We start from the raw sequence: 11,421 nt of genomic DNA, 5'->3' as shown, positions 1-11,421 counted from the left end.
TTCCGGGGAGGAGCGGTCCCTCCCCGCGCCGCGCGGGGGGCGCCGGGCACCCCGAGGGGAGACCCCCGAGAGACCCCCGGGGAGAGACCCCCGGGAGGGACCCCCGGGAGGGACCGATGAGACCACGGGGACAGCCTGGAGAGGCACCAAGTGGGTGCCAGGGGTACCCCAAAGTAGCCCAAATGTGTCCGCCGAGACACCCCGGGGTGACCCCGAACGGGTGCCAGGGGTAGCGTGAAGTGACCCCGGTGTGGCCCCCGAGATTCCCTGGAGGGACCCCAAACTGGCCCCAGGGACACGCCGGGGTGACCCCAGATGGGTGCCAGGGGTACCCCAAAGTAGCCCAAATGTGTCCCCTGAGACACCCCGGGGTGACCCCAAACGGGTGTCAGGGGAACTGTGAGGTGACCCTGATGTGTCCCCCGAGATTCCCTGGGGGGACCCCAAATGGGTGCAGGGAAAGCACAAAGTGACCCCAATGGGGGGACCCCAAATGGGTGCCAAGAAAAGCACAAAGTGACCCCAAACTGACCCCAATGGGGGGACCCCAAATGGGTGCCAGGGAAAGCACAAAGTGACCCCAATGGGGGGACCCCAAATGGGTGCCAGGGAAAGCACAAAGTGACCCCAAATGTGTCCCTGGGGACCCCAAATGGGTGCCAGGGAAAGCACAAAGTGACCCCAAACTGACCCCAATGGGGGGACCCCAAATGGGTGCCAGGGAAAGCACAAAGTGACCCCAAATCTCCCTCGAGACACCCCGGGGTGACCCCAAACATGTGCAAGGGGTACCCCAAAGTGACCCCAATGTGTCCCAGGGGTTTTGTCTGTCCATGTCCCCACCCATCCCAGTATCCCTCTGTCCATCCCGGTGTCCATCCTGGTGTCCATCCCAGTATCCATCTGTGCACATCCCCATCCATCCCAGTGTCCATCTTGAGTGTCCATGCCCTTGTCCATCCCAGAGTCCATCCGTCCCAGTGTCCATCTGTCCCAGTGTCCATCTGTCCACGCTTCCAACCATCCCAATGTCCATCTGTCCATGATCTCGTCCTTCCCAGTGTCCATCCATCCATCCATGCCCCTGTCCATCCCAGTGTCCATCTGTCCATGATCTCGTCCTTCCCAGTGTCCATCCATTCATCCACCCATCCATCCATCCGTCCTTCCTTCCATCCATGCCCCTGTCCATCCCAGTGTCCATCTGTCCATCCTACCATTCATTCATCCATCCCCATGTCCATCCTTTCATGCCTCTGTCCATCCCAATGTCTATCCATCCATCCTGGTGTCCATCCATCCATGCTCCCATCCATTCCAGTGTGCATCCATCCATGCACACATCCATGCCCCTGTCCATCCCAGTGTCCATCTGTACCATCCATTCATCCATCCATCCACTCCAGTGTCCATCTGTCCATCCCCATGTGCATCCATCTGCCTAATCCAGTGTCCATCCATCCACATCCCCATCCATCCCAGTGTCCATCTGTACCATCCATCCATTCATCCCAGTGGCCATCCATCCATCCATTCCAGTGGCCATCTGTCCATCCCCATGTGCATCCATCTGCCTAATCCAGTGTCCATCCATCCACAGTCCCGTCCATCCATCCACACTCCCATCCATCCCAGTGTCCATCTGTCCATCCATCCCAGTGTCCACCTCTCCATGCCCCTGTCAATCCCAGTGTCCATCCATCCATGCCCTTATCCATCCCAGCATCCATTTGTCCATCCCAGTGTCCAACCGTCCATGCCCCCATCCATCCATCCATCCATGACCCTGTCCATCCCAGTGTCCATCTGTCCATCCACCCAGCCCAGTGTCCATCTCTCCATCCCAGCATCCATTTGTCCATCCCAGTGTCCATCCATCCATGCCCTCATCCATCCATGACCCTGTCCATCCCAGTGTCCATCCATCCATGCATGCCTTTATCCATCCCAGCATCCATTTGTCCATCCCAGCATCCATCTGGACCCTGCCCATCCCAGTGTCCATCTCTCTGTCCATCCATCCCAGTGTCCATCCATCCATGCTCTCATCCATCTCAGCATCCAAGTGTCCATCCCAGTGTTCATCCATCCATCCATCCGTCCCAGTGTCCATCCCAGCGTCCGTCCATCCATCCCAGTGTCCATCTCAGCATCCACATGTCCATCCCAGTGTCCATCCATCCATCCATCCATCCGTTCGTCCCAGTGTCCGTCCATCCATCCATCCATCCATCCATCCCTCCATCCATCCGTCCCCGTGTCCATCCCAGTGTCCATCCATCCCAGTGTCCATCCATCCATCCCAGTGTCTGTCCTAGTGTCCATCCATCCATGCCCTCATCCATCTCAGCATCCACCTGTCCATCCCAGTGTCTGTCCATCCATCCATCCATCCATCCCGGTGTCCATCCCAGTGTCCATCTCTCCATCCATCCCCCCATCCCTCTGTCCATCCCATTGTCCATCCATCCATCCATCCATCCCAGTGTCCATCCCTCCATGCCCTCATCCATCCCAGTGTCCATCCATCCCTCCCTCCATCTCTCCCAGTGTCCATCCCTCCATCCCTCCCAGTGTCCATCCCAGTGTCCATCCCTCCCAGTGTTCATCCATCCATCCCAGCGTCCATCCCTCCCCCCCATCTCTCCCAGTGTCCATCCCAGTGTCCATCCCAGTGTCCATCCATCCCTCCCTCCATCTCTCCCAGTGTCCATCCATCCATCCCTCCATCTCTCCCAGTGTCCATCCCAGTGTCCATCCCTCCATCTCTCCCAGTGTCCATCCCAGTGTCCATCCGTCCATCCCTCCATCTCTCCCAGTGTCCATCCCGTATTCCCCCAGGACCATCCCCTCCCTCTCGATGATCGCAGCGTTTTTCCCTCTCCCCATTCCCATTCCAGGCGAGTCCCCCGGCATCAGCTCCTTTGGGATCCGCGCGCTAAACGGGCCCTAATGGGGACAGCGGGGCTGGGGGGTGACACCAGGGGACCCCAAATCTCGCCGGGGGATGGATTTGGGATCACCAAGGGGGACGGCGTTTATCCCACGGGATTCCCATCGGGAATGGGGTGGGGGCTCATGTCCCACATTCCCAGGGCCACCCTGGGGCCACCAAAGCCTCGCTGGGGGTGGCAGAGGTGTCCCCGTGGGGCGAGGGGACAATGCCACCCTCCCCTGTCCGCTGTCACCTCCGGCATTGTCCGGCTGGCCCGGCAGGGGGCGCCCTGTCTGCGGTGACGTCATAACCACGCCCACTCTGTGACGTCAGGGTTACGTACGCAATGGCGTCAGAGCCCCGCGGCGGCCACGTTGGGTGAGGGCAGGGGACGGGCACGGGGGACCCCAAAATGGGCACAGAAAACCCTAAAAAGGGCACAGAAACCCCAAAAACTGGGAGCTGTTAGGCCAAAAATGGGAGAATTCACCCCAAAACTGGGCACTGCCACCCCCGAAATGGGCACGAGAACCCCAAACTGGGCACTGACACCCCAAAAAATGAACATGGAAACCCCCAAACTGGGAATAGGCACCCCAAAACTGGGAGAAGCCACCCCAGAAATGGGCAGTGCCACCTCAAAAACTGGATGTGGTCATCCCAAACTGGGAGAATTCACCCCAAAACTGGGTGCAGACACCCCGTAAATGAGCACAGAACCCCAGACTGGACAGTGACACCCCAAAAACCGGGACAATTCACCCCAAAACTGGATCCAGTCACCCCAAACTGGGCACTGACACCCCAAAAACGGGATCCAGTCACCCAAAACTGGGAGAAATCACCCCAAACTGGGAGAAGACACCTCAAACTGGGCAAATTCACCCCAAAACTGGGCGAATTCACCCCAGAACGGGATCCAGTCACCCCAAAACTGGATCCAGTCACCCCAAAAACGGGATCCAGTCACCCCAAAACTGGGAGAAATCACCCCAAACTGGGAAAAGACACCCCAAAACTGGGAAAAGACACCCCAAAACTGGGAAAAGACACCCCAAAACTGTATCTGGTCACTCCAAACTGGGCGAATTCACCCCAAAACTGGGCGAATTCACCCCAAAACTGGGCGAATTCACCCCAAAACGGGATCCAGTCACCCCAAAACGGGATCCAGTCACCCCAAAACTGGGAAAAGAAACCCCAAAACTGGGAAAAGAAACCCCAAAACTGGGCACACACCCCCCAAAACTGGATCCAGTCATCCCAGACTGGGCAGTGACACCTAAAAACTGGGAAAATTCACCCCAAACTGGGCAAATTCACCCCAAAAGTGGATCCAGTCATCCCAAACTGGTCACTGACACCTAAAAACTGGGAAAATTCACCCCAAATCTGGGGGCAATCACCCCAAACTGGGAAAAGACACCCAAAAACTGGACCCAGTCACCCCAGCCTGGCCAAATTCACCCCAAACTGGGAGAATTCACCCCAAACTGGGAGAATTCAGCCCAAACTGGGAGTAGACATCGCAGAACTGGACACAGTCACCCCAAAACTGGATCCGGTCACCTCAAACTGAGCCCTGATACCCCAAAACTGGGTGAATTCACCCCAAACTTGGCAAATTCACCCCCAAGACTGGATCCAGTCACCCCCAATGGGCCGAATTCCCCTCAAACTGGGAAAATCCGCCCCAAAGCGGGGTGTTTGGGGTCCGGGGGTGATCCCACCGGATCCGTCCCCTCCCGGAAAATTCCGTCACCTCCCGAGTCACCCCCGTCCCCATCCCCACCTTGCGCAATTCCCGTTTCCTTCCCCCTTCCCATCCCGGATATTGGGGAACATCCGGCCTGAGTCACCCCCCGGGGTCACTGACACCCCCCGAGGTCCCCCCGGATCCAGAAGGGGCTGAATCCATGGGAAATTCCACATGGAAAGGCAAAAAAATCCGGGAATTCCAACCCAAAATTGCGTTTTGGGGTTGGGTTTTTTTCCCCCAATCCAAACCATTCCGGGATTATGGGGTTGGTTGAAAGCGTCATCCCGATGATCGTGGAGGTCCCATGGGATCGATGAGGTCATGAATATTCCCTTGGGAGAGCCCATTCCAGGGATTCCCGAACTTTTTAGGGAGCAGGAACCTGAAGGAGATGAAAAGAGAGGAGCAGGATTGGAGCCAGTGCCCCAAAAATTCCAAGGAATTTGGGTTTTCCAGTGTCCAAGGCCAGGTTGGAGCCACCTGGGATAGTGGGAATATTCCCTGCCCATGGAATGGGATTGATGGGATTTGGGGTCACTTCCCAGCCCAAGGCATTCCAGGATTCCAGGAAGGACCCAGCCAGGGGTGAGATTGGGATCGGGGAGTTGGATCCCGCTGGCATTCCAGGGGGTTTCTCCGGGATTTCAGTGTCTGAGGGTGGGAGGAGTGAATTGGGCTCGAGGGCGTGTGGGGTGGAACTGTGGGGACAGGGATATCGGGATATAGGGACAGGGATATAGGGACATCGGGACAGGGATACACGGATATAGGGACAGGGATACACGGATATAGGGATATAGGGATACAAGGACAGGGATATAGGGATATATGGACAGGGATACAAGGACAGGGATACACGGCTATAGGGATATAGGGACAGGGATATAGGGACATACGGACAGGGATACACGGATATAGGGATATAGGGACAGGGATATAGGGATATAGGGACAGGGATACACGGATATAGGGACATAAGGACAGGGATATAGGGATACAGGGACACAGGGACACAGGGACACAGGGACACAGGGACACAGGGACACAGGGACACAGGGACAGGGATATAAGGACAAGGATATAGGGATGTAGGGACATAGGGATACAGGGACATAGGGATACATGGATACAGGGATATAGGGACAGGGATACAGGGATATAGGGACAGGGATACAGGGATACAGGGATACAGGGACAAGGATACAGGGATACAGGGACAGGGATACACGGATACAGGGACAGGGATACACGGATACAGGGACACAGGGATACACGGATATAGGGATAGGGATATAAGGACAAGGATATAGGGATATAGGGACAGGGATACAGGGATATAGGGACAGGGATACAGGGATATAGGGACAGGGATACATGGCTATAGGGATAGGGGTACAGGGACATACGGACAGGGATATAGGGACAAGGATACACGGCTATAGGGATATAGGGACAGGGATACACAGATATAGGGATACAGGGACAGGATACAGGGACATACGGACAGGGATATAGGGACAGGGATATAGGGGTACAGGGAGAGGGATATGGGACAGGGATGGGGCTGGGGACAAGAGCAGGGACAGAGGGACTGGGACAAGGTCAGGAATAGGGTCAGGGACAAGTCCAGTGACAGGGGCAAGGTCAGGGACTGGGATTGGGACAAGTTCAGTGGCAGGGCCAGGATCCGGGACAGAGTCAGGGACAAGGATGGGGACGGGGACAGGGACAGAGTCAGGGACAGGGACACAGAGAGAGTGAGGGACAAGGATGGGGACAGGATCAGGGACAGGGACAAGGATGGGGATGGGATCAGGGACAAGGATGGGGACGGGATCAGGGTCAGGATCAGGGACAAGGATGGGGACAGGACAGGGACAGGTCCAACCCCCTCAGCCCCGTCTGTCCCCAGGGCGGGCGGGCTGTCCCCTGGGGGCGTGGGGACACGCGTGACGCCGGCCGGGTGGCACCAGCGGGGTTCCTGTTGCCCGGCGGGCACGGGGCAGGAAGAAGGAACAGCACCGTCCTATCCCCATCCTGTCCCCACCGTGTCCCCAAGGCCATGGCCGAGAGCCCGGACCTCTACGAGACCCTGCAGATCCGGTACCCGCCCCCCCGGGCCCGCGGGGACCCCGGCCCGCCCCGGGCGCGGTCGCCAATGTCCCCCGCGTGTCGCCGGGCGCTGGGCACGGCCGTGCTGCTGCTGCTGGCGGCGGGGCTGGCGGCGCTGGGCACCCTCTGTGAGTGGGGACCGCGACAGCGAGGAGGGACGGGGTGGGGAGAGGGGCTGGGAGTGGGCAGGGGGTGAGGGAGGGGTGGGAGAGGGGTTGGGAAAGGCGCTGGGACGGGGGAGGGGCCTGGGGGCTTGGGAAGGGCTGGAGAGGGGCTGGGGAGGGGCAGGGACTGGGGGAAGGGGTTGGAAGAGGGGCTGGGGAGGGAGCGGGAATGGGATGGGAAAGGGCGGGGGGCTGGGGAGGGATTGGGAAGGGGCTGGGGAAGGACGGGAGAGGGACTGGAAAGGGGTGGGGGGGGCTGGAAAGGGGTTTGGAAAAGGGATTGGGAGCGGGCAGGGAGCTGGGAAGGAATTGGGAGCGGGACTGGGAGAGGGCAGGAAGCGGGGCAGGGGTCTGGGAGTGGGCAAGGGGCTGGGAGAAGGACTGGAAGTGGGGAGGGGGCTGGGAAAGGGGATGGGAGTGGGGCTGGGAGTGGGCAGGGAGCTGAAGAGGGGTTGGGAAGGGGGCTGGGGGCTTGGGAAGGGTTGGAGAGGGGCTGGGGAGGGGCAGGGACTGGGGGAAGGGGTTGGAAGAGGGGCTGGGGAGGGAGCGGGAATGGGACTGGGAAAGGGCGGGGGGCTGGGGAGGGATTGGGAAAAGGGGTTGGGAGCGGGCAGGGAGCTGGGAAGGAACTGGGAGTGGGACTGGGAGAGGGCAGGAAGCGGGGCAGGGGTCTGGGAGTGGGCAAGGGGCTGGGAGAGGGACTGGAAGGGGTTGGAGAGAGGTGGGAGTGGACAGGGACTGGGAGTGGGACTGGGAGAGGGCAGGAAGCGGGGCAGGGGTCTGGGAGTGGGCAAGGGGCTGGGAGAGGGACTGGAAGGGGTTGGAGAGAGGTGGGAGTGGACAGGGACTGGGAGAGGGACTGGAAGTGGGGAGGGGGCTGGGAAAGGGGATGGGAGTGGGGAGGGATTGGGAGAGGGGCTGGGAGCGGGCAGGGAGCTGAAGAGGGGTTGGGAAGGGGTTGGGGGCTTGGGAAGGGTTGGAGAGGGGCTGGGGACTTGGGAGGGCGCTGGAGAGGGGTTGGGAAAGGTTTGGGGAGGGGCTGGGAGCGGGGTTGGGATCTGGAAAGGGGCTGGGAGCGGGCAGGGGGCTGCGGGCACGGAGCGGGCGGGGCTCGGGGGTCCCCGGGCAGGGATCGTGGGTCTCCAGACAGAGCTCAAGAGGGATTTGGGGTCCCCGGGCAAGGGTCGGGAAGGGTCAGGGACCCCAGGCAGGGTCAGGAGGGGAGAGGGACCCCATGGCAGGGTCGGGGGTCCCGTCACGCCCCTGTCCCCCACCCCCCCAGACGTGCAGGGCCGGGGGGAGCTGCGGGCGGCGCGGGCGGAGCTGGCAGCGGCCACCGACCCGCTGGGATCGGACCCCGACGGTGAGGGACCCCCGGCACTGCCCCTGTCCCCAACCTGTCCCCAACCTGTCCCCAAAGCCTGCCCGCAGCCCCCCTTCTGCACCCGCTGTCCCCAAACGCTGCTCACAGCCCTTGTCCCCGACCCCTGTCCTGTCCCCAACCCCTGTCCTGTCCCCCCTCACCTCTGCCTGCAGCTCCTGTCCCCTGACCCCAGTCCCTGTCCCCAAACTGCCACCAGCTCCAGTCGCTGTCCCCAGCCCACACTCCCTGTCCCCAACTCCTGTCCCCAGCCCGCAGTCCCTGTCCCCAAACTCTGTTCCCAGCTCCTGTCCCGTGTCCCTGACCCCATGTCCCCACAGGTGACACCCCTTCAGCGGCGCAGCGGCGACAGGACCAGCTCGGTGGGTGACAGGGGGGAGGTGACAATAGGGTGGCAAGGCGGTGACAGGGGTGTGGCCGTGTCCCCTCGCAGGACAGTGACGGCAGGGTGACAAAGGAGGTGACAGAGGGGGGGTGACAGAGGGGGGGTGACAGAGGGGGGGTCCCCGCAGGGCGGTGGCTGCAGGGTGCCGGGCTCGGGGGTGTGACAGGGGTGGGTGTGACAGGGGTGGGTGTGACAGGGGTGGGTGTGACAGGGGTGGGTGTGACAGGGGTGTCCCCGTGTCCCCGCAGGGCTGCAGGGTGCCAGGCTCGGGGGTGTGACAGGGGTGGGTGTGACAGCGGTGGGTGTCCCCGTGTCCCCGCAGGGCGGTGGCTGCAGGGACTGGAGCTGGGCTGGCGCTACCACCGGGGCAAGCTGTACCTGTTCTCGGGCCAGAGCCAGCCCTGGGCCGCGGCCGCGGCCGCCTGCGCGGTGACACACGCGCACCTGGCCTCTGTCACCAGCGCCGACGAGCAGGTGAGGTTGGGGACACGCCGGGGACGGCCACCCGTGTGCTGTCCTGCGCTGTCCCCTCCCACCTGAGCACCTTTATTGGCCTGGCCCCAGCCCTGTTCCCAGCCCCTGTCCCACATGTGCCCCCCCCGTGCCACCTCCTGCCCGCGGTTGTCCCCAACCCTTGTCCCCAGCCCCCTCCTACCTGTCCCCTTTTCCACCCCCCACCTGTCCCCCTGCCCATGTCCCCCTTTCCACCCCATCACCTCTCTCTTGTCCACCCTCCCACCTGTCCCCTCCTGTGTCCCCTCCCGTGTCCCCTCACCTGTCCCCATGTCCCCAGGCTTACCTGGCGCGGGAGGCCCGCGGTGGCTCCTACTGGATCGGGCTGGCCACCACAGGCCCGGGGGGCTCCTGGCGCTGGGTGGATGGGACCCCCTATTCTCTGGAGCACAGGTGAGGGGGCTGGGGACACCTGGGGACACCTGGGGACATCCCTGTCCCGTCCCGCTGACCGCTGCCCCCCCTTTTTCCCGCAGTTTCTGGGCGCCAGGCCAACCGGACAACACTGACCACGGCCGGTGGGGGGGGGAGGGCTGTGCCCAGATCCACCCGGTGGGGGCGGGGCTCTGGAATGACCACAACTGCAACTTCAGCTTCCCCTGGGTGTGCCAGAGGGACCTCGCTGTCCCCTGATGTCACCCAGGTGTCCCCAAGTGTCCCTGAAGCGTAAACGGAGTGTCACCTCGGTTTCCCCTAAGTGCCACCTCAGTGTCCCCTAAGTGCCCCCTAAATGTCACCTCGGTGTCCCCAAAGTGCCCCCTAAATGTCCCCTAAATGTCACCTTGGTGTCCCCTCAGAGCTCTCCCCAGGGAGGGGCGGGGGGGGTTATGGGGCTTGGGAGCCCCCCACATCAGTGGGATGATCCCACTAATCCAGAGGGATGATCCCCCTTATCCAGGGGACTCAGAGCCCCCAAAATCAGTGGGATGATCCCCTTCATCCAAGCACTTCAACCCCCCCAAAACCTGTGGGATGATCCCCCTTATCCAGAGGGTTCAACCCCAAATCCAGTGGGATGATCCCTATTTGGGGTCTCAGAGTTGCCAAAACGAGTGGGATGATCCCACTAATCCAATGGGATGAGCTCCCCCCTATCCAGGGGCTCAGATCCCCCAATCCAGTGGGGTGATTCCCCTCTCCAAGGGGTTCATCCACCTCATCCAGTGGGATCAGTCCCCCTTATCCAGGTGTCTCATCCCACAAAACCAATGGGATCATCCCCCTATTTAGGGATCTCATCCCCACAAAACCAATGGGATCATTCCCCTTATCCAGGGGTCACATCCCCCATATCCAGTGGGATCATCCCCCCTTATCCAAGGGGTTCATCCCCCAAAACCAATGGGATCATTCCCCTTATCCAGGGGTCGAATCCCCCATATCCAGTGGGATCATCCCCCCTATTTTGGGATCTCATCTCCACAAAACCAATGGGATCGTTCCCCTTATCCAGGGGTCACATCCCCCATATCCAGTGGGATCATCCCCCCTATTTAGGGATCTCATCCCCCTCTTCCAGGGGTCTCACCCCCCCAAAAAAACAGTGGGATCATCCCCCAAAGCCAATGGAATGATGCTCCTTATCCAGTGGGATCATCCCCCCTATTTAGGGATCTCATCCCCCAAAACCAATGGGATCGTTCCCCTTATCCAGGGGTCACATCCCCCATATCCAGTGGGATCTCATCTCCCCAAACCAATGGGATCATCCCCCAATGTCCCAAATCTCCCTCCACCACCCCAAATCTGTCCCCAATTACAAGTTCCTCTCATCCCCTCCCCCCCCACTGCGATATTTTGGGGCCCCCCAACTCCCCCCCCCCCCCCCCCGGGACATTTGGGGACCGCCACCCCCTCAAATTAATCACGGCTGAGCAGAGAATAAATTGCTTTAAATGACACAAAAGGAGGCAAAAAAACCCACCAAAATTACCCCAAAATAACCCCACCCCAAAAAAACCCAACAAAAATCCCCGAAATACCCAAAAAAACATCCCTAAAAACCCCGAGATACCCAAAACAAACCCAAACAACCCCAAAATAAGCCCCGAAATGTCCCAAAAAAACCAAAATACGCCCAAAAAAACCCCTCGAAAAGACAAAAAAAAACAAAAAAACCCCACCAAAAATACCCAAAAAAAACCAAAAAAACCGAAAAAAAACAAAAAAAAC

This window comes from Coloeus monedula, assembly GCF_965178545.1.
Source record: "Coloeus monedula genome assembly, chromosome: 5".
Taxonomy (NCBI): Eukaryota; Metazoa; Chordata; class Aves; order Passeriformes; family Corvidae; genus Coloeus; species Coloeus monedula.
This window is presented reverse-complemented; position numbering follows the sequence as displayed.